The 26591-nt window shown below is 43.3% G+C and overlaps 1 protein-coding gene across 1 annotated transcript in view; it reads left to right on the top strand.

Annotated features, from left to right (window-relative positions):
* The window catches only part of plekhm3 (pleckstrin homology domain containing, family M, member 3), a 135872-nt gene that overhangs the window by 101756 nt on the left and 7525 nt on the right, over window positions 1-26591 (top strand). The window lies entirely within an intron of this gene.

Raw genomic sequence — 26591 nt, 5'->3', positions numbered from 1 at the left:
GGGACTGGACCCCAGCATGCCGGGAGGCTGTGGGCATCATCAAACAGCAGCTCACATCCCCGCCTGCTTTGGCCCATTTCAGCTTGACTGCACCCACCATGGTCTCCTGTGACACATCCAGGGTGGCACTTGGTGCAGTGCTCTCCCATGTCCGTGAGGGGGTAGAGCGTCCAGTGGCTTTCACCTCGCGGGCACTCACTTCGGCGGAGCAGAAGTACTCAGTGGGGGAGAGGGAAGAACTTGCCTGCCTGTGGGCAGGCGAACGCTGGCATGTCTACCTGTACGGCAGAGCTTTCACTATCCGCACAGATCATCAGGTGCTGACGGCTCTGCTTGCAACCCGAGGTTTGGGGCACAGGCCCATCAGACTACTGAGATGGGTGGATAGGCTGAATCAGTACAACTTCAGACTCAAGTTTATGCCGGGGCGTACCAATACGGTGGCCGACCTCCTTTCCCGAGCCATCTCTCTGACCAAAGAGGTAAGAGGGGCGATGCCAGAGGATGACAACGACAACGACGACGATAATGACGACTGTGTCCACATGTTGCATGGGCCCCTCAGCACAGCAGTCACCCTGGCCGAGCTGCAGCAGGCCTCGGCTAAAGATGAGACACTCACAACCCTTCGTGCCTACGTCCAGGATGGCTGGCCTGCCAAGGTGGATGACAGGCTGCGTCCTTACCATAAAGTCCGCGACGAGCTCTCCTGCTGGTGGGAGGTGTGCCTCTGCCGTGGCCACCGCGCCATTTTACCAGAGACTTTAAGGGCCAGAGTGCTGCAAATGGCGCATGATGAGCATCTGGGGGTGGTCAAAGTGAAGCAGCGCTGCTGAAACACCCTGAGCACATCCAGATCGACCTCTGTGGAGGGCTCCACGGGGCACCTGCGAATGCCCGCTACTTGCTGGTCGTGCATAACCTTCACTCGAAGTGGCCAGAGGCCATCAAACTGGGCTCCATCACCTCACACACCATCATTGACTGCCTCGACAAGCTGTTTGGACACTGGGGCCTGCCCAGTGTCATCACGATGGACAATGGACCCCAATTTGCATCGGCGGAGTTCTCAGAGTTCCTGTCACTGCGGTCCATCAAGCACATCAGGACAGCGGTGTACCACCCGGAGAGTAATGGAGGGGTGGAAAGACTGAACAAAACTCTCAAGAATGGAATTCGAGCCTGTCTGGAGGAAGGGAAAATCTTCAGCACTGCACTCAGCCAAACTCTGCTGACCATCCGGGCATCCTCCACCACGGGGGTGACACCGGCTCTGCTCATGATCGGGCGGGAACTAAAGCAACCACTGGACTGCTTGAGAGCGGAACCAGCCACTGCACACAAGAGCCCAGGACTCCAGAAAGCCAAAACTCAGGTCTGAAGCTCACAGGCCCGGATGAAACAGAGGTTCGATGCCTCCCGTCGAGTACAGACTCCCTCTCTGTCTGTGGGGGACTGGGTCAGGATCAAACACGCCCACCGCCAGAACAAGCTATGGTCATACTGGTCGGAGCCCCATCAGGTGACTCAGCAGCTGGGACCGGCTACCTACAGACTAGACGATTGGAGTCGTTGGCACTCAAACTGCCTTCATAGGGTTGTAGCCCCTACAAGCCCTGCATCATCCCTGTCCCCAGCTGCTGCTCTCAGTTGGCAGCCCAGACCGGAGGCAAACCGGGTGGGTGGTAACCCACCACCATTGCCAGGCCCTGCTCCCTAGCCTGCTCGCCCTCAGAGGGTGAGAGTTCCGCCTGTCTGGCACAGGGACTATGTTACAAATGGTTAAGGGACATCTAGGGTAGGGACTGATATGTTATGTTATGTTACTTTTTCAAGGGGGGTGGGGGGGGAGAAAATGTTATATCTGGTTAGGTAGTGTTATGCCCGAGTCTGACTTGTATGGTTAAGCACTAGCAGTTACTGTGCCTTTAAGAAGGGCAGGGGGCAGTGTAAATTACAGCAAGGTGAAAAGTGCCGTGAGTTGATGTTGGTTAAGTAAAAGGTACAAACGTTGCTCCCGGTGTGGTCATTGACTGAACATAATACTTATCTTTTTTTTTCTTTTTTTTTTTTTGCAATTGAGCTAAAACTTATTTTAATGCAAATATATGCAATTTTAGGAGCATTCAGGGGGTGGCAGGTCTGTATCTTTTTTTTTTCTTCACAAAGTTATTAAACTTTGAAAATCCAAAACCATCAAAATGATGGCCTTGGTTGTTCTAGTGTTAACCAGACCAACCCCATGCCTACCCAGTACTCCACTCCATATACCATTGTACTTTCTTACCCTAGCATTAAATTCTCCCAGAAGAAGGATCTTGTCCTTTTTTGGGATACGGTGAAGGGCCTCATCTAGTTGCTGGTAGAAGCTGTCCTTCACACCATTGTCAGATGGGTAGTGTTGGCGCATATGCACTTAACAGAGTGGCATAGCGTGCCTTTGCTAGAGGGATACGGAGGGTCCTTAGCCTCTCACTTAGTCAGTGAGGCTGGGTGTTTCAGTGAGGCTGGGTAGAATGCTGTTCTTGATTACCAGTCCAACACCATGCTGAAGTTGTCCGCCAAGGGGATAGCCTCTCAAGAAAAAGGTGTACCCTCCTCCTTCCTCTTTCAGGGAGCCTTCAGCCAAGAGCCTGGTTTCACTGAGAGCAGCGATGTCCACATTGCAGCGTCTCAGTTCCTTAGCAATCCGTGTGGTCCTTCGATGTGGTCTGTTGCCATCATTATCAAGGAAGAGTTCTAACATTCTCTGTTGCCGATTTGAATGGGATCATTTTCTTGTTTTTACCGTGGGATGAAAGTCCCTCCCTGTAGGTCCACTCAACCTACCCAGGATGTTGGTTGAGTGGACAATTTATAGGCCACCTTTTCTAGATCCCTCCCCAATTTGGGTGAGCAATGTGGTCCCTAAATAGGGCTGCTCAGTCACATGGGGGTCTGCCGAATGCGGCTACCACTCAATCCCAGCTGCTAGCAACCATATATCCAGTGCTGCTGATGTGCAGGGCTCTGATTAGGAGCTCCCAGGCCAATTCTACCCTGCTGCCATCACCAGACACCCCAACGCCACAAGACTTCAACCAGATAAGTCCAGATATTGCACACCATGGTCAGAGGTGGAGACCTATGCAAGGAGGTTTTTAGAGTGCCACGGGGTGTGCAATCCTCAGTAGCACTGTCTTTGCCATGTCAGGTTGGTCCTGGTGGCAAGGGCTTATACTCAGGATGACCAGTCACTTATCATGACTGCAGGAGGTTGCCAGAAACTCCAGACTGTCGAAGAACCACCTAATATGTACCACCAAACAGGTTGCTTTTTTCCTCAGGGTGTGCCCCCCTAGCCTTTGTCTCAATAGACTTCCCACAAAGTAGTGGGGCTGTGGTTGGCCATGAACAGCCTCTGGATACCACTGCAGCTCCGAGATCCTCTACCAAGTTTGCCTGAGGCTGCGAGGCACCCAGTTACCGTGTGTGGCCATGAGGAGGCCTGGCAGGGGTCTTGGCTAAGGACTATGTCTATGTACTGATGGGGGAAGGCTTACACGCTGGGCTGCTTCCTTGTTCACCACAAGGGCTAGTCAGCGGCAGCAAGGTGTAAGCGAGAGGTTAGAAAAGCAGGCAGTAAGCACACATGCATCTTTCTTCTAACTACTGCATTAGACACATCACATCACCCTGTGCGAAACACACGAAACACACACACACACACACACATATGCACACACACACATTCATAACCCTGTGACAGATATAATTACAGTACAGTGCTGTTAAAATGTTGCTGTAAATTAACAGCAATGACTAAATGCAGTGTTATTTACAGGATTAGTCTAAAATATAAATACAGTATAATGCTTTTTAAATTCTGTTTAGCAAAGCTATGTCATCTTAATGCATGTTGCTCAAAGATGTAAATATCTGCATGTGTCTAAAACTTGCAGCTACATTAATGGACTTGATAGTATCATTGCCAATACTAATATGAATATATAGAGACACATGTTGCCTTTCAACAGTAGTATCTAGCCATCTCTGTAAGTTGGGGGTTGGAGACAAATAACCACAAATGACTTTAAATTTATTATGATTACATGGCACGCTACCCTCTTTCTCTTTCTGCACTGGCCTGTGCCTTTCCCTCTGGGTGTCTCCTTTTCTGCCACTAAGAGCTGGGGCAGAGTCTCTCATGGTGAAAATGAATGGATAACGTCCCTCCCCTCGTGCACTCCTCCCGTCCCTCTGTCCCTCTCTTTGCTTCACTAATTGGTCACATTCAGAACCAGCGGGCAGGAGAACACAGCTTGATGTCCCTCCATTCTTCCCAGCATCCCCTTGAACTCTTTCTCACACATACACAACTCACATAATTCCACCCTGTGTAGAATCTTCCCCCTGCCCTTCTTTTTTTATTATTATTATCAAGCGTTGTGTGTTTATAGTATGTGTTTGCACTACCAAATGAATAAACTATTAGCTCTAGATTTATGTTCATTGAAAAATAACAAAACTGTGGTATTTTTTATTCAAGAATATGTCACTAATAGAAATAAAAAAATAATATTGTTTGAGAAAGGATGGTATAAAATTGAAACCTGTAAATATTTAGGTACAGGACTATGTACACCATTCCCTTTCATTTCCTCAAAATGATGTGACTATATTTTTTTGGGGGGTTTTAATACATGAGCACTCCTAATACATAGTGTGAGTTATTTTGGACTTTTAACAATTGATATCAGTTACTGATGTAATTAATATAGTCCTCGAAGTGTTTTCATTGCAACTGCAGTTGTTTAAATTTTGCAAAAGCACTCTTCATTTGCAAAAGTGTTTGCAGTTTTTTTGGGTTTTTTTTTTTTTTTTTTTTTTTTTTTTTTTTTTTAAATTTTTAAATTTTTTTTCAATTTATGTCAGCAGAGCTTTGCGTCTTGGGAGAGAGAGACCTCTGTTGTGCTCCGTGAGGTTTCTTCCTATTTTTTTCTCCGTTAAAAGTTTTTCTTTTTTTTTTTTAGGGAGTTGTTCCTTATGCAATGCAAGGGTCTAAGGACAGGATGTTTTATTGCTGTAAACCCACTGAAGCAAATTGGTAACTTATGATAATGGGCTATACAAATAAACTTGACTTGACTTGACTTGACTTGACTTGGGGTGGCATGGTGGCGCAGTGAGTACTGCGGTTGCCTCCAAGTCAGAAAGTCCTGGGTTCGTACCCCGGGGTTATCCAACCTTAGGGGTCATCCCAGATCGTCCTCTGTGTGGAGTTTGCATGTTCTCCCCGTGTCCGCGTGGATTTTCTCTGGGTGCTCTGGTTTCTTCCCAGTCCAAAGACATGTAGGTCAGGTGAATCAGCTGTACTAAATTGTCCCTAGGTGGGAATGTGTCGGCCCTGAGCTGAACTGGTTGCCTGTCCAGGGTGTCTCTCCGCCTGCCACCCAGTGACTGCTGGGATAGGCTCCAGCATCCCACCACCCCGACTGGAATAAGCAGCTTGGATAATGAATGGATGACTTGACTTGACTTTGTGAGATAGTCAGTGGTCAAGTTGTTCTCCTGAGTGATGAAAGACGGACCCCAAATTGTAGCTGAACTGCTTGTTTCTAAAGGGGGCAGTTCAATGCATGCTACAGAGATTATCAGAATCTAAATCATTTTCATCAAAAGCAAGATAAAGCAAACCTAAATTAACCATAGCATCTCAGACCAATATATCAAGCTGACATGTTTACAACACAGAACAGCATCCACATCCACAATTTTAAGTAATTTAAACGGGACGGCACGGTGTCCCAGTGGTTAGCACTGTTGCCTCACAGTAAGAAGGTCCTGAGGTCGAACCCCAGGCTTGTCCCAGGTCCTTTCTGTGTGGCATTTGCATGTTCTCCCCGTGTCTGCATGGGGTTCCTCCCACCATCAAAAATACATGCATTATAGGGCAGTGGAAAGAAGAACTGGAGCTGGTCCCTGGGTGCTGCAGCTGCCCACTGGTCCTATACAATAGGGTTAAATGCAGAAGACAAATTCATGTAAGAATACAATTCATTGTAAGGTACAATGACGAAATAAGGTGGCTTTGTTCCCTTTTCTTTCTTCTAAGAACACCCTATGCCAGTTAGCAAAACTACTGACAAAAGACAACTAGCAAAATGTGACCTTAATAGATGAGTAGCATTAATATCCAAACCTCATCTTTGACCTTTAAACCGCACACTTGTTCTTAATGATGCTGCATGCTTGGACTTTTAAACTGCCTTGATGCTTCACCTCCGTTTTTGACATCTTAACGCTGGCTACCTGTTGCTGCTTACATAAAGTTCGAAACCCCTTTTTTTCACATTCTATGTAATTCAGTGAACTGCACCATTTTACCTGTAATTCCAAATTAACACTCCTGCCCCAACTGTTCATTATACAAACCCCAATTCCAATGAAGTTCGGACATTGTGTAAAACGTGAATAAAAACAGAAGAGAATGATTTGCAAATCTACAAGTGCAAGTTAAAACTCTACCATGTAAAGTGAAGGCCATATATCAACAACACCCAGAAACGCCGCCGGCTTCTCTGGGCCCGAGCTCATCTGAGATGGACTGACGCAAAGTGGAAAAGTGTGCTGTGGTCTGACGAGTCCACATTTCAAATTGTTTTTGGAAATCATGGACGTCGTGTCCTCCGGGCTAAAGAGGAAAAGGACTGTCCAGATTGTTATCAGCGCAAAGTTCAAAAGCCAGCATCTGTGATGGTATAGGGGTGTGTTAGTGCTCATGGCATGGGTAACTTGCACATCTGTGAAGGCACCATTAATGCTGAAAGGTACATACAGGTTTTGGAGCAACATATGCTGCCATCCAAGCGACGTCTTTTTCAGGGACGTCCCTGCTTATTTCAGCAAGACAATGCCAAGCCACATCCTGCACGTGTTACAACAGCGTGGCTTCGTAGTAAAAGAGTGTGGGTACTGGACTGGCCTGCCTGCAGTCCAGACATGTCTCTCATTGAAAATGTGTGGCGCATTATGAAGCACAAAATACAACAACGGAGACCCCGGACTGTTGAGCAACTGAAGTCGCGCATCAAGCAAGAATGAGAAAGAATTCCACCTACAAAGCTTCAACAATTAGTGTCCTCAGTTCCCAAACGCTTATTGAGTGTTGTTAAAAGGAAAGGTGATGTAACACAGTGGTAAACATGCCCATGTCCCAGCTTTTTTGGAACGTGTTGCAGGCATCAAATTCAAAATGAGCGAATATTTGCAAGAAAACAATAAAGTTTATCAGTTTGAACATTAAATATCTTGTCTTTGTTGTGTATTCAATTGAATATAGGTCGAAAAGGATTTGCAAATCATTGTATTCTGTTTTTTATTTACGTTTTACACAACGTCCCAACTTCATTGGAATTGGGGTTTGTACTTCTGGTTGGCTATTATCTGTCTCTTCTACCAGAGTGACAAGTTCTAGGTCCAGACTTTTCTCTAACTTGGCCCCTCAATGGTGGAACAAACTCACGGTCTCCATCAGAGCTACTGACTTGCTTAATTCCTTCAAGAAAGGCCTCAAACCTCTCTCTTCAAAGCCTACCTCAATATTTAAAGTGGGGTCTGGTGACTTTTTGTTTTGAATTGGAATCGAAGCCAGCTGTTACCGTTATGCACCCGCACTGTGACAACTCACTTTATCAAAATATACCGAACACAACTCTATGCCATAAATCATGTCACAACTTTTATGTCTCATTCTATATACACGGCCGTCATGTTTTCATTGTTGGTTCCTGCTGCCTGCGAGTCCCTGCTGCCTGCGAGTCCCGTCTCAAGTGTTTCTTTTATTATGGTGTCATGGCTGATTCAAAGCAAGTGTGCCATTCACTATCAGCTGTCGGAAGAGTGTGTCTGTCTTCTTTGTCAACCTAAATTCACGGTGAATGTGAACATCGTGGTAGTCCATCAAGCTGCCCACAATTGCCTACCACATTGTTGTTTCTTCCCTTGTATTTACCAGAGTTGACATTATGTTTTCAATTGAGATCTCCATGTTGAATTAGAGTAACTGACTGACCAACAGACTGACTGATGGTCTGATGTAGCTTCCTGTGCTCAACAACAAATGGCACCATGAGCTATGAGTACTTTGATTCATTTCAGTTTGTGGGGAATTGATGTTGAATTACACCCAAATAAATAGAATCGAGTGCAATTGGACTTGGTATATGCCTTTCTGTAACTAGTCAGAAAGGCACGAACTGATGAAGCCTCTTGGATGAAAGATGAAACGTCTTCACGGATATATACCAAGTCCAGTTGCACTCAATTCAATTCCTTTGGATAACCATGACTTGGATGAATGAGAACATTCACAGACGATGTTGAATTACAGTTTTTTTGTTTTTTGTTTTTTTTGTTATGATGGACTGCATTTCCTTTGTATTTGTGTTCTATTTGGACGGAGTCCAGGCTCTTACACACATACACAGGCTAACACACTGATATATTGTTGATCAATTGTTTTGATACAGTGAAGAGCAAATGGGAGATAGGTGGTGTCGCAGACCTCCTCCTCTGTTGAGGGATGGTTTTTCCAGTTTCGCATAGATGGCTTCCTCCACCCCTCTTTCAAACCATCTGTCTACTCTGTCCAAAATGTGTACATTGCTGTCCTCGAAGGAGTGTGTCTTCTCCTTTAGGTTTAGATAGACTGCTGAGTCTTGTCCTGAGGAGTTTGGCCTTCTTTGTTGGGCCATCCGTTTGTGTAGTGGTTGTTTGGTTTCTCCTATGTATAGGTCAGTGCAATCCTCATTACATTGTACAGCATACACCAGATTGCTTTTTTGGGTGTGTGGTACACGGTCTTTGGGATGAACCAGTCTTTATCGGAGCGTGTTGCTGGGTTTGAAGTACACCGGGATGCGGTGTTTGTTGAAAATTCTCCTGAGTTTCTCGGAGACCCCAGAAACATATGGGATGACTGTGCTATTCCTTCTGTTCCTTTTCTCCTCGTCGCTCACCTGGTTGGTCTTTTTTCTTGAACGTGTTGCAGTTTTCACAAAGGTCCAACTGGGGTAGCCGCAGGTTTTTAAAGCTTCCCTCAGGTGTTTGTGTTCTTCTCGTTGGGCCTGAGTGCTGCTCGGCACATTGTCAGCTCTGTGTTGCAAAGTTCTGATGACGCTCAGTTTGTGTTCCAGAGGGTGGTGTGAGTCGAAAAGTAGATATTGGTCTGTGTGTGTGTAGGTTTCCTGTAAACCCCAATGTGGAGGCTCCTGTCTTCCCCAATGTGGACGTCACAGTCCAAGAAGGGCAAACTGTTGTTCTTTACGTCTTCCCTTGTGAACTTAACGTTCTTGTCCACTGAGTTGACGTGTTTGGTAAACGCTTGCACCTCTTCTGTTTGGATTTTGACCCAAGTGTCATCCACATATCTGAACCAGTGGCTCGGAGGTGTTCCTCTGAAGGAGTTCAGGGCCCTGTGTTCTACATCTTCCATATATAAGTTGGCCACAATGAGCGATACTGGTGAGCCCATTGCACAGCCGTGTTTCTGTCTGTAAAACTGGCCCCTGAATTGGAAATATGTAGTATTCAGGCAAAGGTCCAGTAGTTGGCAAATCTGGTCTGGGCTGAGGTTGGTCCTATTGTGGAGGGTGTCGTCCCGTAGCAAATGTTACCTCACAGTTTCCAAAGCCTCCATGGTTGGGATGCAGGTGAATAACGAGGTCACGTCGTAGGATACCATGGTTTCATCCGGTTCCAGTTTTACGCCTTGGCCCTTGTCCACGAAGTCAATGGAGTTTTGGATATGGTGAGGTGTTTCGCCCACTAAAGGGGTCAAGATGTGTGCTATATGTTTGGCAATGTTGTACGTGACTGAGTTTTTGCTGCTGCTGATGGGCCTGAGGGGGGTTCCATCTTTATGGATCTTAGGGAGTCCATATATGCATGGAATGTTATCTTGTGGGTAGAGACGGTGGTATTGTATCCGATCAATGGTTCCTCCTTTCTGTAGTTTCTGTAGGTACTCTATTATTCTCTTCTTGTAACTACTAGTAGGATCGCGTCTTAGAGGTTCATAGGTGTCGGTGTCACTGAGTAATGACGTGATCTTGGCGTGGTAGTCTGTTGTGTTGAGGATAACCGTGCATCTCCCCTTATCTGCTGGAAGGATAGTGATGTTTTCATCCTTGCTCAGGGCTTTCATGGCTTTTCTTTCCTCCATGGTTAGGTTGGAAGGAGGGAATTTCGCATTGGACAGAGCTGCTGATACCTTTAACCTAAGCTGTTCCGCCTCAGTTTCCGTTAGCTTGTTTTTCCTTATGGCTGATTCTGTGGATGTGATGAGGTCAACTATAGGTAGTTGTTTGGGTGCCATGGCGAAGTTCAGTCCTTTGGCTAAGACCTCCTTCTCTGATTGGGAAAGTACCTTGTCCCACAGATTCTTGATCCATCTGTTCTTGCGTTCTGTTTTGTGTGGGATGTTCTGTCTTTTGTCTCCAGGTAAGTATATCTGCTTGGCTAGTGTTGTTGGTTTGTTGCTGTAAGTTTTGAAACTTCCTTGTCTGCATTTCTTTGGTTTTGTGGTGTTGAGATAGTTGGGCTTTCTTGGTGAAATCAGTGATCCTCTCCAAGACTGCACCAGGCAAGTGGGATGTTATTTGCTGGAGTAGTTTTTTCAACAAACACCGCATCCCGGTATACTTCAAACCCAGCAACACACTCCGACAAAGACTGATTCATCCCCAAGACTGTGTACCACACACCCAAAAAAGCAATCTGGTGTATGCTGTACAATGTAATGAGGATTGCACTGACCTATACATAGGAGAAACCAAACAACCATTGCACAAACGGATGGCCCAACACAGAAGGCCAAACTCCGCAGGACAAGACTCAGCTGTCTATCTACACTTAAAGGAGAAGACACACTCCTTCGAGGACAGCAACGTACACATTTTGGACAGAGAAGATAGATGATTTTAAAGATGGGTGAAGGAAGTCGTCTATGCGAAACTGGAAAAACCATCCCTCAACAGAGGAGGAGGTCTGCGACACCACCTATCTCCCACTTACAATGCCGTCCTTTCATCTCTACCCAGGAGACTCAAGAAGCCTAGCCTCCAAGAACAACAGTCGGTCACTAACGGCTCCAATGACTCTCATGACCACTGAATAATGAAGTCGAAACTAACACCCCCAACGATCGTCGCTGCTAAACAAATGCAAATCAATAGCTCCGATGGCGACGGGCGCGGCTGGACATCAGAGCACAGGAGAGCCACGCATATCTATGGCTCTGTTAGCGACGGGCGTTGGTAAACATCGGGACACAAAGAGCCATGGACATCTATAGCTCTGACAACGACTCCAAGAGGATAAATTCTGAGTCTCATCACCAGCCAGTCAGACTAGCTTCTTCTGGTCAGAAAGAGAAAGCCTCTTGGATGAGAGGCGAAACGTCTTCACGGATATATACCAAGTCCAGTTTCACTTGATTCAACTCCTTTGGATAACCATGACCTGGATGAATGAGAACATTCACAGACAGTGAAGAGCAAACTACAGACGATGTAGTTATAATTCACTGGGTTATGTCAATTTCATTCACAACAGTATGATGGACTCACTGGCTTTAACAGCACTGTGAAAAAAAATGAATTAACACTGATGAACATTGGATTTGGCCTGGGACATATACTGGTTTTCTTTGCATAAACAAGAGTAGTTAGCATATTGGCGAGCAATTGTCTCACAGGGTGTTAGTCTTTAAGAATTATCCAGGAGGTAATTATCAAGTGAAAGATAACTCAGTCAGGCTTGAATTAAATAAGCGCCTAACTTGAGATGTACCACTGGTCTATAATAAGCTTACATAATGATAGAATGTCCAGCACAGTTGAAGCTGCCGTGATGCCACCCTGGTATTCTTGAGAAGTTTTTTGTGTCTGGAGTTTCTGCCGGCTTGTCAGTATGACTAGATGTGCTGTATATGGTTGCAAGACTACAATTAAAAAAGGATGCAGTAAAGCTATACAAAGGTGATAGAAACATTAGAAGAAATATTAATTTTATCATATGTTTATGGTTGTAATGTTAATTTTAACATTAACAGTAGTAGTAGTGCATATTTTGAGATTTGATGGTATAAATGGCACATGGTATTAAGCACACTGATAATCATAACTTAAAACAAACAATATTGTGGTTGACATAAATGCTTACCTATGGGAAACAACTTGCTTGCAATGTTTGGTCACCCATCTGTGTCTGCTATTCTACACGTGGGAATACCAAGATGGCATCAAAATGGCTTCACTGATTTTATATCATCATTAATCCAGAGTTTATGAGAGATCTGTGAGACATACCAAAAATGTGGTGCCTACCTTTCTGAAGGAAATCCCTTCATTACAATGACCATGAAAAAATATGATTCCAAATTTTCCACAGTCACCAGAGATTAAACCAGTTTAGCATCTATGGGAATATTAGAAAAGGTAAAAAGCAAAACACACTAACATTGCACTGCACTAAAACTTAGTGCTTACTGTGCGAATTACATCAGTACAACTAAATAACCAGTGGGAGTTTATGGTACAGGCAATAATAATAATGATAATAATAATAATAACTTTTATAAGGACACAAAGATGCTTTATATAAGATACAATAAACACAAAGGTAACTCCCCAATAAGTGAATTTTGATTGATGATTTGAACAGGGAGAGATCGATAGAATCTCTGATTTTTTTGGGGGAGAGAATTCCAGAGGGAGGGGATATAAAGTTGATCAGCCACAGCATGAAGATATTGGAAAGCTAGATTAAGAGAAGAGGTGACGATCAGCGAGCAGCAGTATGGTTTCATGCCATACTGGTGATGGACAGGTTGACGGATGAGATCAGGCAGGAGTCTCCGTGGACTATGATGTTTGTGGATGACATTATGATCTGTAGTGAGAGTAGGTTGCAGGTGGAGGAGAGCCTGGAAATGTGGAGGTATGCACTGGAGAGAAGGGGATTAAAAGTCAGTAGGAGCAAGATGTAATACAAATGCATAAAATGAGAGGGAGGGCAGTGGAATGATGAGGATGCAAGACGTACAGGTGACGAAGGCATACGAGTTTAAATACTTGGGGTCAACTGTCCAAAGTAACGGGGAGTGCAGAAGAGAGGTGAAGAAGAGAGTGCAGGCAGGGTGGAGTGGGTGGAGAAGAGTGTCAGGATTGATTTGTGACAGAAGAGTACCAGCAAGAGTTAAAGGGAAGTCTTACAAAATGGTTGTGAGACCAGCTATGTTATATGGTTTGGAGAAAGTGGCACTGACAAAAAGACAGGAGGTGGAGCTGGAGGTGTCAGAGTTGGAGATTCTAAGATTTTCATTGAGAGTGACGAAGAAGGACAGGATTAGGAATGAGTATATTAGAAGCACATCTCAGGTTGGACGGTTTGGAGACAAAGCAAGAGAGGCCAGATTGAGATGGCTTGGACATGTGCAGAGGAGAGATGATGTGTATATTGGGAGAAGGATGCTGGATCTGGAGCTGCCAGGGAAGAGGAAAATAGGAAAGCCAAAGATGAGGTTTATGGATGTGGTGAGAGAGGACATGCAGGTGGGTGGTGTGACAGAGGAAGATGCAGAGGAAAGGAAGAAATGGAAATGGATGATCCGCTGTTGTGACCCCTAACGGGAGCAGTGGAAAGTAATAGTAATAGTAGTTCCAGAGGGAGGGAGTAGCTATGGAGAAGGCTCTGTAGCCCCAAGTCCAGTGCTTGGTCCTCTGTGGTAGAGCCAGGAGGTTGACATTGGAGGAGTGAAGGTTGCAGGAAGGAGAATGGTAGTGGAGCAGGTTTGTGAGGTAGGAGTAATGGAGGGTGGGTGATGAGAAATACTTTGAATTGGATCCATTATGGGACAGGGAGCCAGTAGAGATTATGGATGACAGAGATGATGTGGTCACTGGAGCGGGAGTGGGTGGGCAGGTTCTGAGTGTACTGAAGTTTGTTTAGGACTTTGGATGATGAGCCGTAAAGAATGCTGTTGCAGTAGTCAATTCTGGATGTGATAAAGGCATGGATGAAAGTTTCGACAACAGAGAAGGAGAGTGATGGGCGGAAAGGAGCTATGTTTTTTAGGTGGAAAAAAACAGTTCTGGTGATTTGATTGATGTGGTGTTCAAAGGAGAGGTTGCTATTGAAAATGACTCCAAGGTTACAGATGTGTGGCAAGGCAGAAAGAGTGGAGTTATCGATGGTGAAGCAGAAGTTGTGAATGGTTTTGGTTAGGGATTTGGGACCGATGATTTTGATTTTTTTTTTTTAGATACTTTATTGATCCCCGTGGGTAAATTACACTCTGCATTTAACCCATCCTGTCTGTGTAGCTAGGAGCAGTGGGCAGCCTGTGACCGACACACACACACACGCACATTCATACCTAGGGACAAGTTAATGAGCTTAAAATCATAACCGGTCTTTTGTAAAGCATCTTGGTATGTCCTGATATATATATATATATATATATATATATATATATATATATATATATATATATATACAGTGGTTCTTGAAAGTTTGTGAACCCTTTAGATTTTTCTATATTTCTGCATAAATATGATCTAAAACATCATCAGATTTTCACACAAGTCCCAAAAGTAGATAAAGAGAACCCAAGTAAACAAATGAGACAAAAATATTATACTTGTTCATTTCCTTATTGAGGAAAATGATCCAATGTTACATACCTGTGAGTGGCAAAAGTATGTGAACCTCTAGGATAATTTGAAGGTGAAATTAGAGTCAGATGTTTTCAATCAATGGGATGACAATCAGGTGCGAGTGGGCACCCTGTTTTATTTACAGAACAGGGATCTATCAAAGTCTGATCCTCACAACACATGTTTGTGGAAGTGTATCATGGCAACAACAAAGACGATTTCTGAGGACCTCAGAAAAAGCGTTGTTGGTGCTCATCAGGCTGGAAAAGGTTACAAAACCATCTCTTAAGAGTTTGGACTCCACCAATCCACAGTCAGACAGATTGTGTACAAATGGAGGAAATTCAAGACCATTGTTACTCTCCCCAGGAGTGGTCGACCATCAAAGATCACTCAAAGAGCAAGGCATGTAATAGTCGGCCAGGTCACAAAGAAACCCAGGGTAACTTCTAAGCAACTAAAGGCCTCTCTCACATTGGCTAATGTTAATGTTCATGAGGCCACCATCAGGAGAACACTGAACAACAATATTGTGCATGACAAGACTGCAAGGAGAAAGCCACTGCTCTCCAAAAAGAACATTGCTGCCCATCTGCAGTTTTCTAAAGATCACGTGGACAAGCCAGAAGGCTATTGGAAAAAATGTTTTGTGGACGGATGAGACCTAAATAGAACTTTTTGGTTTAAATGAGAAGCGTTATAGTCTAGCAGGAGGGGCCCTCAGATTTTGAGGTACCCCTACCCGAGTTAGAACAAAACACAACCGTGTTTTTTCATATCCCATATGTGTCCCATTAATGAAATGGATTGTTGTGGAACTTTATTTTTGTGGGAAATACGTTTTTTGGGCTATTCTTTAGACCTACCCTAATATCTGAAAAAGAGCCAAATTAGGCCAGTCCGGATAGGGGTGAGGTGACAAAAAGCCCATAATTCCATGCTCACTCAATTTTGCATCAAATTTGCTGTGGTTTGACCCAAGTATCCGTCCAACAACACCAAAGAGTTAAAATGTAATTTTTCCAAAGAAATACTAGAATATTGTCCTGCAAACATGACTTTAGTGTAGGCGGAAATTGTTAGTCTAGCAGGAGGGGCCCTCAGACTATGATATACTGTGCCCCTACCCAAGTTAGGACAAAACACAACAATGTTTTCTTTTTATCTTCAGGGTCTCCCATTCAAGAAATGCACTGTTGTGGAACTTTATTTTTGTGGGAAATTAGTGAAATCAACTGAAGAAGTGATGCACCCCATAGAGCCAATAAAGATCTTTCTGGGGGTGCAAGGGTTACAATGCGCAGTTTAGTTTTCCAAAGGAAGCTCCGATCCACCTATAGTTTTGTGTGAGAGTAGTCAGGTATCTTGTGCACATGGATTACCTGAATTTATGTTGATAATTTGTTTTAATTATGTACTGTTGACCTCTAAACACAGTGATGAATAGGCGGAAAGCATAAGTAAATTATTTTTCATGTTGAATAACACAAAACCTTTTAATTTGAACAAAATCAAAAGGTTTTGGAAGTCAATATAATTTTCATTTACCATAAGCTATCCCTTCCTGAAAGAGATATATTCATTGTTTAGTGTTCATTTGGGATATGCAATCCATACACTCTTTGAAGTCAATAGGGTAATGAACAAAATACAGCACCACATTCCATTCACACTCTCAAACATGGGTTGATTGCTCTTTGGTGTGCCTCCTTGTTTTTTCCCTTGTTTGTTAAATTCCAACTGCCATTTTTAAACTGCCTCATCCAGAGGATTGTCAATGTTATGTGGCAGAAATAAAAAAGGAAGAAGAAACAATCACCACCAGTCTAATGACAGATCAGGTAACACAAATGTCTAATTCATTTTTATATATTCTTAAATTGAGTGTAACATGTTTTGTGTTGAAAGAATTATTATTTTAGCTAGCTTAGCCAGCTTACTATTCCTTTAGCTAGCTAGCATACCACTGCACAGTGCTAATGGCAGTTATGCACAAAGCTAACTCTTGACAGTGTGTGTGTGTGTGTGTGTGTGTGTGTGTGTGTGTGTGTGTGTGTGTGTGTGTGTGTGTGTGTGTGTGTGTACGTGTGTGTACGTGTACGTGTGTGTTCGTGTCTATGTGGCAAATATGTGAATTGTGTTTTCCGTATTCACCAGCTGTGTCTGAGTCCAGCTGTTCACTAATGGAACCAACAGAGCCAGCACAGTCAACAAACCAAACACTTACACTAAATGAAAAGCTATGCCTGATATGTGGAGAAGCTCTGCGAGATGATAAAAAAAAAATCCATATATTAAGAACCCCAAATTGGAAGGACTAAAAACAATATTGAAAATTGCCCAGGAACGAAATGACGAGGTTCACAAGAGACTCTCCCCACTCAGGTGACCTACTCTCCCTCAAAGTGAAAGTGTCATACCACAAGTCATGCAGAGCTAATTGCTCCAGCACAACCAACCTGGCCTATTGCACTACTTCCACCGTGACTGTGGAAGACCCAAAGAAGGATCAGTCCCTAATCAAAAAAACAAGACTGAGCAGAGACACCGAATTTGACATCCGCAATCAGTGTTTCATTTGTGACGAGAAAGCCCACTATAAAAAAAGGGCCATTGACCTCAATAAGTACTGGAACAGGTGAAAGCACAAGGTTAAAGGTCGTTAGTGCTGCCTCAGAGAGGCTTGATGAAAAAAATACATCTTCGCATGCTGACACATCAAGATCTATTTGCTTATGATGCTAAGCACCACAGAAGCTGCCTCGGACACTACATTTCAGCAAATAATATTTCAGCAGCCAGAAACAAGCATCTGTCAGAAAAGAAGTTCACTGAACATCAAAGAGCTTTCATTGAGCTAACTGAAGAGTTAGATGAGACGGTTTTTTCAGATAATATGACTGTCACAACACTGAGTGCTGTAACTGAGAGCTATGGGAGAAAACTCAGTAAAGTGGAAAACTCAGTAATGTCATGGAAACTAAAAGAAAAGTTGGTCCGAAATTATGGAGACGGGCTAATTTTCATTGAACGTCCTGGAAAGTCAGATCTCATTTGTTCCAGCGGCATTACTGTTGGTTATGCTATGAAAGAAGCATCAGTCCTCAAAGAAAAACTAGTGGGAGGTAGGGAAACAATGCCTCCTCAGAGAACAGAGGCACTAACTGATACTCAAATCCCACACCAAGCTGCAGGTATACTAAGGAAAACCATGGAAGAAGTTGAGCATGAGCCTCAATTCTACATAAGCAGTGATCAGCTTTCCCTTCCCCAGTGCAGTAAATATGTTCCAAACATTCTATATGATTTTGTGAATTGGTGTGTTAGCTCTAGGGCATTTAGAAAAGTGCAGACCTGTAATGAGGACCCATCTCTGAAGAATAATCTAAGTGTTCTAACCTTTTGCCATGACCTGATTGGACAGCGCTGCAGCAGCCGTACTCCTATCACACTGGGACTTGGCATAATGATCCATCATGAGTTTGGCAGTAGGCCCTTATCGACAAACTTCACGCAATGATGAAGTGCGTCAGTTCCTCACATCTGTAGCAGCAGATCAGTTACAACGCAATGATGAAGTGCGTCAGTTCCTCACATCTGTAGCAGCAGATCAGTTACAACGAAGCAAAGGTATTTACATACTTAATGGACTGACAAGGACATCGGAACATGGGATAATGAATGCAGCCATTGACAACTTCGACCAGAATGAAGAGACGCTGGATGGCAAGAATACAACACATGCTATGGCAATGGTTGTATATAGGAGAGGCAATGTTACTGCAGTACATAACCCCATCCTGAGAGTTCCCAAGAGATCTCTCACGGCTCTGAACAGCTTTGATTTGGATTAGGGATGGGCATGATTAATCGATAATCAATAATTGATCTTTAGGAAATTGGTCAATCACGTGGATTTTTTATCGATCAACGTCCATATCACATAGAGGTTGAATTAATGAATCTCACTCCGTGGCAGCAATGTTGAAAGAATGAATTTCACTGCCTGGCAGTACTGACACCTCTTAACCAGGTGGGGTTGCAATTTTTATATCTGGAGACCGAAAACTGAGCTAGTACCAACCGGCTACCATATTGGAAAAATAGCCTTCAACATGAAGCGCGAAAAGCGAAGTGTGGCTAGCGCAGCCACCGGAGCCGCAGCCGCGCTGGCGTCTGCCATGGCACTACTTTTCGGGGAGCAGTGCTCCACTCCACGCAACATTGGCATCGAAGTAGAAGTTCAGAACTTTCTGAGGGAGACTCCCCCACCCCTGAATTGCAACCCCACAGACTGGTGGAAAGTGAATAGAGGGAGGTTCCCCAGGCTGGCTGAAGTTAGCGCGAAAATACCTCTGCATCCCCGCAACTTCGGTCCCTTCGGAGCGAGTGTTTTCAGCGGCTGGACTGACGGTCACTAGGCTGCGTTCGCGTCTCACCCCTGAGCATGTCAACATGCTCATCTTCCTGAACAAAAACCAGTAGTCTGGAATTACTTGGAATTTGTTAAGAGTGGACTGTGGACAGTTATCCTTTATGTGAGTAACTGTTATTTATTTTATTTTATCTCTCTCGGCTGGAGGCCTATCGGAGTCGTTCAAAGTTACATTTTGTGAAAAACTGTCAGCGCTAAGTAGGCCTAATGTTTTTATTTTATTTTTTAATTTCCATATTTTATACATAGCCGGTGTAACCCAGGTCAAGATAACCCAGGTTCAAATAACCTACATATAATTACAGTTGAATCCTAATTATTAATTTTGCAAATAAATAGTAAACCGTAGATAAGTAATTCATGGTACCAATAAATTCACATTGTTGGTTCAGATTGCTATTTCTTGAACGCAGCGCGTGCAGTGCTGATTAGCCAATCAGCTGCCTTGCTAGAGAGGGAGGACGTCCCAGAACCAGCTAGGTTTCAGAACGCCAGGCAAACGCTTGAAAGAAGCCACTAGAACGAGAGATAAAAGATTCTGCTTTGAAATAGCAGTGAGCTACAGTTGTTTCTTCCGTTATCCAAGTTGAGTATTTTGTTGGTCTGGTCATTCTCCAGGCCCTGGGTTTTGTATTGTAGCGAATTCGGGGGAACGCGCAAACAACAGGAACTGCCGCGGCCGGGAAGCGAACCCGTATCGCCCGCACCGCAGGAGACATCGCTAACCGCTCGACTAAAGAGTCCGACCCTTCAGTCGACATTGGTGTCAGAAGTGCGATCCGGAAGTGTGCAGATCCTCAGAAGTCTCTTCGGAGCGCGGGAATAACAAAGCACGAGGGCGCGCTTCCGGGGAGGGTGACGACTGTAAACTACTAATAAGACACGTTAGCCCCTAGCTAACGGGTCTGACCCTTTAGCCGAGCGGTTAGTGATGTCGCCTTGTGGTGCAATACACCCCGTAACGAATCCCGCAGAATCCCGATACAGATTCGCTTCCCGGCCGCGGCAGTTCCTGTGGTTGCGTTGTCCCCCGAATTCGCTACAGTATTGTGTCCGGGTATCGTCCTGGACTTGGTGAGTCAATTGCTAACTAGCCAAACTTTTCTGTTTTCAATGTCTGTGTGCATAGGCTAGTTAAAGCTATAAGTAGCTCAGTTATGTTGTAGATCATAATTTGGGTAAAGATTATTGAGGAGCTACGTTTTTCTTTTGTGAACCGAATTCAGAATGTATTTTTCTTTTGTGCAAACCGACTTGATGGGCTGGCTACTTCCAGTTGGGCCGCAGCGGCATGGTGTATTGGCACAGAAATTAAACTGCGTCACGTTTTAGCAGTGGGTAGATTGATTATGTCAATCGGTACTTCTGTTGTTTTCTTTTGATTATTTTATTGAGAGATATGTAAACTAATGTCTTTGCATGTATGATGTGCCTGTTATAATGCAGGCCAATTTTTTTCTTGGATTGTGAAGATCGCGCTTGGTGTTTCTTACCCCAAGCTGGAAACAAGATGGCGAGCCACCTATAGGAGCCCTGCTGAATCCATGTGGTCTGTCTGCGGCTTCAGACGGCTCATTCTCAGGACAGTAGCCTACAGATTCGAGCACCTGGATTGTGGTAGGACTGACATTTTCAGTGTGTTACTGCAAAACGCAGTTGGACTCATTGGAGCAACAAGGACTTTCCAAAAAGGACAGATTATAGCCTACATTGATTATTGATTTGATTTTTGATCTGATATTGTATTGTTAATTGCAGTATCGGCTGAGTTTATTACTCATTCATACTGTTCATGGGGTAATGCAATTGTGTGTTACTTTTGGCATTCTGATTTAATGGTTAAGTAACTTAGGTTAATGGAAATTAGAACTGAAACTTAAAGGCCTAATGGAAAAAATAGAACATAAAACAAATTAACAATTTGTCAACTCAAACAAGAGATAACTTCAAATTAGAATTAAAAGGATCCTAAATTAGAACTAAAATATCTATCTAAATTATCTGAAACTCAAAATAGTGGTTTAATAAGGGTTAAATCATAAAACAAGAGGTTTCAAGGAATTTATCCATTCTCACTGTGTTATTGTGTAATTGTGTATGTTTCTCTGTCTATGATTGCAATTCTTTATATAAAAAACAAGCCAGCAGTTCAAACTTTATTCGCTGGTCTGTGGTCTGCAATCATTTGATGCTAGTTATAAACTGCTCCTACGAACCTAGAACTGGTCCTAGTCAACTGTCAACATCTACAGTGCTACACCTACATATAATTTATATTGTGGGGAATTGTTTCTCAAAGAGGCTCAATAGTGTTTAAGAGCGCAGCAGCATTGACTCTTTAATTTGTGAAGAGATTTGACTCGGCCGGGCTCGTGGCTGCCTTTTTTATGCGTCGTGACAGAATGTGATATGCCGATTTTTTACAATTAAACAGTTGAACTTTAACTACCTTGTTTTAAAGCATTGTGGTTGTACTATACGTTAACTATAAGTTAACTCCTTTGATGAATAAAGATTTAATTGAGGAAAAACACGCTTTCTTTGGTATTTCTGCCATAGGCATTTTTTTCATTAAAAGTAATTAACAATTAATCGATAGTTGATCGTTAATTTTCACCATGATCGATCAAGGAAATTTGATCATTTGCCCATCCCTAATTTCAGGTATGTCAAGCCACCTAGGCGACCTGAACCACCAGCAGTTCTACCACAAGTCCTCAAACCAGACAAGACAAAAAGAGACGTGTCATTGGAAAATGTAATGTCTCATGAGTTGGCTGCCGTTCCACCCTCTCTCTCTTCTATGATGATGGAGAGATGAGGAAAACCACAAAAGCTGACCTAGCAAAGAAACTGGAGTCTGTAGTGGAGGTGATGCAAGAGCTGCCTGAGCTCACAGCAAAATCGGCCTATATCATTGATGGCATGGCTCTGCTCCAAAGTCTTCCTGATTCAGCTTTCCTGACTTTTAGTGACCTTGCTGAATGTATCCTCAAGAAGATCTTGTCTCTTCTAAAAACGCAAGAGATAAAATGTGTCGTCATAGTCTTGGACAGATATGACAACCCACAGTCAATAAAGATCCTGGAGAGACAAAGGAGAGGAGCAACTGATGGGCCCACACATGTGATCACAGGTAACGCAAATGTTCCAAACTACAGAAGGTACCTGAGGAGCAGTGGAAACAAGACGGCACTGTGTATCTTTGTGAGCAGTTACATAATCTCTACAGGCCCACGGAGGATCCAATCAGATGGCTCCATCATCCTGGCAGGTGGATTTGAGAAAGGAGAGGAGGTGAGGAGCATAAGCAGAGCAGGAGTCAGCACTCTCATGTCAACTACAGTGATCAGGAGGAGGCCGATACGAGAATGGTTTTACATGCCATACATCTTGCCGATTCATATTCTTCCATCATTGTGAGGTGTGATGACACAGATGTAGAAGTACTGCTGGTGTATTATGCAAGCAAAGGCGTGTTTGGATCATCTCAAGTCTACATGCGTGCAGGGCATGGAATGAGAGAGAGGTATGTCCCCATCAACACCATAGCAGACAAACTCGGAAAAGACATGTCCAGCTGTCTTCCAGCATGTCATGTGCTCACTGGCTGTGACACAACAAGCAGTTTGTATAGAATAGGCAAGACAACAGCATTCAACAAACTCAAGACACATCTCAGTGAGCTCAAAGACATGGCTCATTTTGGACTCTCTGGATGCTTGGAGGAGTCTTTGCCAGTAGCAAGAGAGTATGTGCTTCTGCTGTATGGGAAAAAGAAAAAAGAAAATGGAAGAATGTGCACTAACCTGGATGAACTTCGCTACATCATTGCGTCGACAACAGATGCAGCCTCTGGAAATCTCCCACCAACAGAGGATGCATTCGAACAACATGTACAGACAGCGATGTTCCAGACCGCAATATGGTGCCACAGTCACCTCCCCAAACCTATCCTATGGAGTCCAATCGGCAGAGGATGGACTGTCAAGCGATGGAGCCCTTAAACCCGTCCTCTTTAAGAAACCCCCGGCACCGACAGAGGTTAGAGACATTACACACTTATATTGCACTGATGCAAATTGTGGACAGACTGGGAACTGCCAGTGCCTCTCTGTTGGCCTTCCCTGTACAGAGTTCTATACTTGCTGTGCAGAATGTCAAAATGTATCCCCAGATGTGTCTGAAGAACCTGATATTTGACAATTCAATATCTAAAGCACACTTCACCCAGTCATGAAACTCGGGTTTATAACAAGGAGTCACAAAGACACACACAGAGAGACAAGGGGAACAGCTGAACATAAGAAACTAACTTAACTGAACAATCATACACTAGATGGCATGGGGAGAATACAAAGAACAAAACAATGAACAAAAAGGCTTCTAGTATCCAGGGGGGAGGAAATCGAATATACCGAACACCAATGAAGGAACAAACTAACACAATGGGGAATACTGTACTAGGGGAGAGGACAAATGGACAACCAACAAACAAAGGGAAACAAACAAAGACTTGTCAATAAGACAAACCAGACTTACACACACAGGAAGACTGGAACATTGCGGAACAAGGAACAGAAGCACAGAGGAACCAGAGGGACTAAAATACTGGAGAAAGCTGGGGATCAAAAAATGCATGGAGCGAAAAGGACCAGGCAAAGACACACGGAAACATGGAAGCTTCAAAAGGAGACCATCAAGGAGTGAGGGGAAGAAGGCCACCCGGGCACAAGGGGAGTGGACGTCAGCCTAGGGGCCGCTGGACTGAGGCACTGAGGAGATACTTTAGGGGCTACATCAGGCTGGAGAAGTAGCATTTGCTCCACACTCATTCACACTCACTCACACTCACACACACACACACACACACACACACTTTATTTTATCTGTTCTATTTTTGTATGGTATGTTCTTGTTCTTGGTTCTGATTTAAATGGATTATTTCAATAAAAGTTATTCTACCTACACCTTAGATCTTTATGTTTGTAATTTAGTTAAGCTTTATTGGGTTGCTCACATTCTGACTGTTTGGTGTAGCCTACAGCACCTGGCCTTTCCCTCTCCAAATATGAGCATTTTGTAATCATCTAATTTGTTTGGTTCCAGAGAAGTAGTAGGTCTTAATTCACCTTGTTTGCAATAAAAAACATAATATATACCCACACAACCATTTGGTTTTAGTTCAATAGCACCCGAGGCCAACCAGTAACAGTATATCCCATGGAAATCTATGTTTTCCCAATGAATAAGAGAAAGGTTAAGGAGTGCTCTTGTCCTATCCACAAACATGCAATTTCCGCCTAAGTTAAAACTATGTTTATATGAGCTTATATCAGTATTTATTTATGTATAAATTAAAAAAAATTGCTCTCTGGTTATGGTGGGCAGATACCTACTTCATACCACAGCAAATCTGAGGAAATTCTGAGTGAGCATTATGAAATTATGGGCTTTTTTTGTCACTTCACCCCTATCCGGACTGGCCTAATTTGGCTCTTTTTCAGATATTAGGGTAGGTCTAAAGAATAGCCCAAAAAACGTATTTCTCACAAAAATAAAGTTCCACAACCATCCATTTCATTAATGGGACACATATGGGATATGAAAAAACACGGTTGTGTTTTGTTCTAACTCGGGTAGGGGTGTCTCGAAAACTAAAGCCCTTTTTGAGGACTTGCTGCTAGCCTATTATGTTTGGAGAAAGGAAAACACTGCATTCCAGCATAAGAACCTTATCCCATCTGTGAAACATGGTGGTGGTAGTATCATGGTTTGGGCCTGTTTTGCTGCATCTGGGCCAGGACGGCTTGCCATCATTGATGGAACGATGAATTCTGAATTATAACAGCGAATTCTTCAGGAAAATGTCAAGACATCTGTCCGTGAACTGAATCTCAAGAGAACATGTGTCATGCAGCAAGACAACAACCCTAAGCACACAAGTCGTTCTACCAAATAATAGTAGAGTAAAGTTAATGTTTTGGAATGGCCAAGTCAAAGTCCCGACCTTAATCAAACCGAAATGTTGTGGAAGGACCTAAAGCGAGCAGTTCATGTGAGGAAATCCACTAGCATCCCAGAGTTGAAGTTGTTCTGTACAGAGGAATGGGCTAAAATTCCTCCAAGCCAATGTGCAGGACTGATCAACAGTTACCAGAAACGTTTAGTTGCAGTTATTGCTGCACAAGCGGGTCACACCAGATACTGAAAGCAAAGGTTCACATACTTTTGCCACTCACAGATATGTAATATTGCATCATTTTCCTCAATAAATGAATCACCAAGTATAACATTTTTGTCTCATTTGTTTACTTGGGTTCTTTTTGTTTAATTTTAGGACTTATCTGATGATGTTTTAGGTCATATTTATGCAGAAATATAGAACATTCTAAAAGGTTCACAAACTTTCAAGCACCACTGTGTATATATATATATATATATATATATATATATATATATATATATATATATATATATATATATATATATATATATATATATATCTCAAGATGTATCCCCAGATGGGGAACTAGTTCGTTTGCTCTCAAAATGTGGTGCATACAATGATAAGCCTATACATAATTGATCCCAATTTAGTTGATGCTTAATATGTGTGTGTGTGTGTGTGTGTGTGTGTGATGATGAAGATAATGGTGTGTGTGTGTGTGTGTGTGATGATAATGGTGTGTGTGTGTGTGTGTGTGTGTGTGTGTGTGTGGGTGTGATGATGATGATAATGATTATGTGTCATCCTTACAAACAAGCAAGAACTCTCAGGTCCAATGGCAGTGGCCGTTTAACCATCCCTTGTGCTAGATCTAGAGCTGGGGAAGCTGCATTTTCTATTTACGCCCTAAGTAGATGGAACGCCCTGCCTGAGGACCTGAGAGAGGCCCCAACATGGGACACATTTAAAAGCAGGTTAAAAACCTTATTTTAAAACAGCTTACAGCTTAATTCATTGTGTGCGTTTTATATATTTTGCTAATATCATAGTTGTTACTTTTAATTAATCAGTGGTCATGGCACTTTTATTTATTTTACTAACTCAGTTTTAAACTTGTCTGTACTTTTGTAAAATTGGCCTGTACTTCTTTTTTTGGGGGGGGGGGCTATTATTTTCTTGTGTGAAGCACTTTGTGTTACATTTGTTTGTATGAAAAGTGCTATACAGATAAAATCTGATTGATTGATTGATTGATTAATTTATGTGTGCGTGCGTGCGTGTGTACATTTGTTTGTCACCCATCCACACCTGCATTCAGCCTGGTTAATGCTACTCATACAGTAGCACATGGCAGAGTGACAGTGAAATGTTGCAGCCAAATCAAAACTGTGTACCACTTGAAATTTGAAAAAACACAGATGCATGCCCCATCATTTAGCTCTTTAGCAGTATCAGCCTTTAGGGTCTTCAACCAAATGTCCTGTTTTATTAATTGTTTAATGATTGT

The sequence above is a fragment of the Lampris incognitus genome, chromosome 11, assembly GCF_029633865.1.
Source record: "Lampris incognitus isolate fLamInc1 chromosome 11, fLamInc1.hap2, whole genome shotgun sequence".
Classification (NCBI taxonomy): Eukaryota; Metazoa; Chordata; class Actinopteri; order Lampriformes; family Lampridae; genus Lampris; species Lampris incognitus.
The sequence above is the reverse complement of the archived record's forward strand: the minus strand, read 5'-3'. Positions and strand labels throughout refer to the sequence as shown.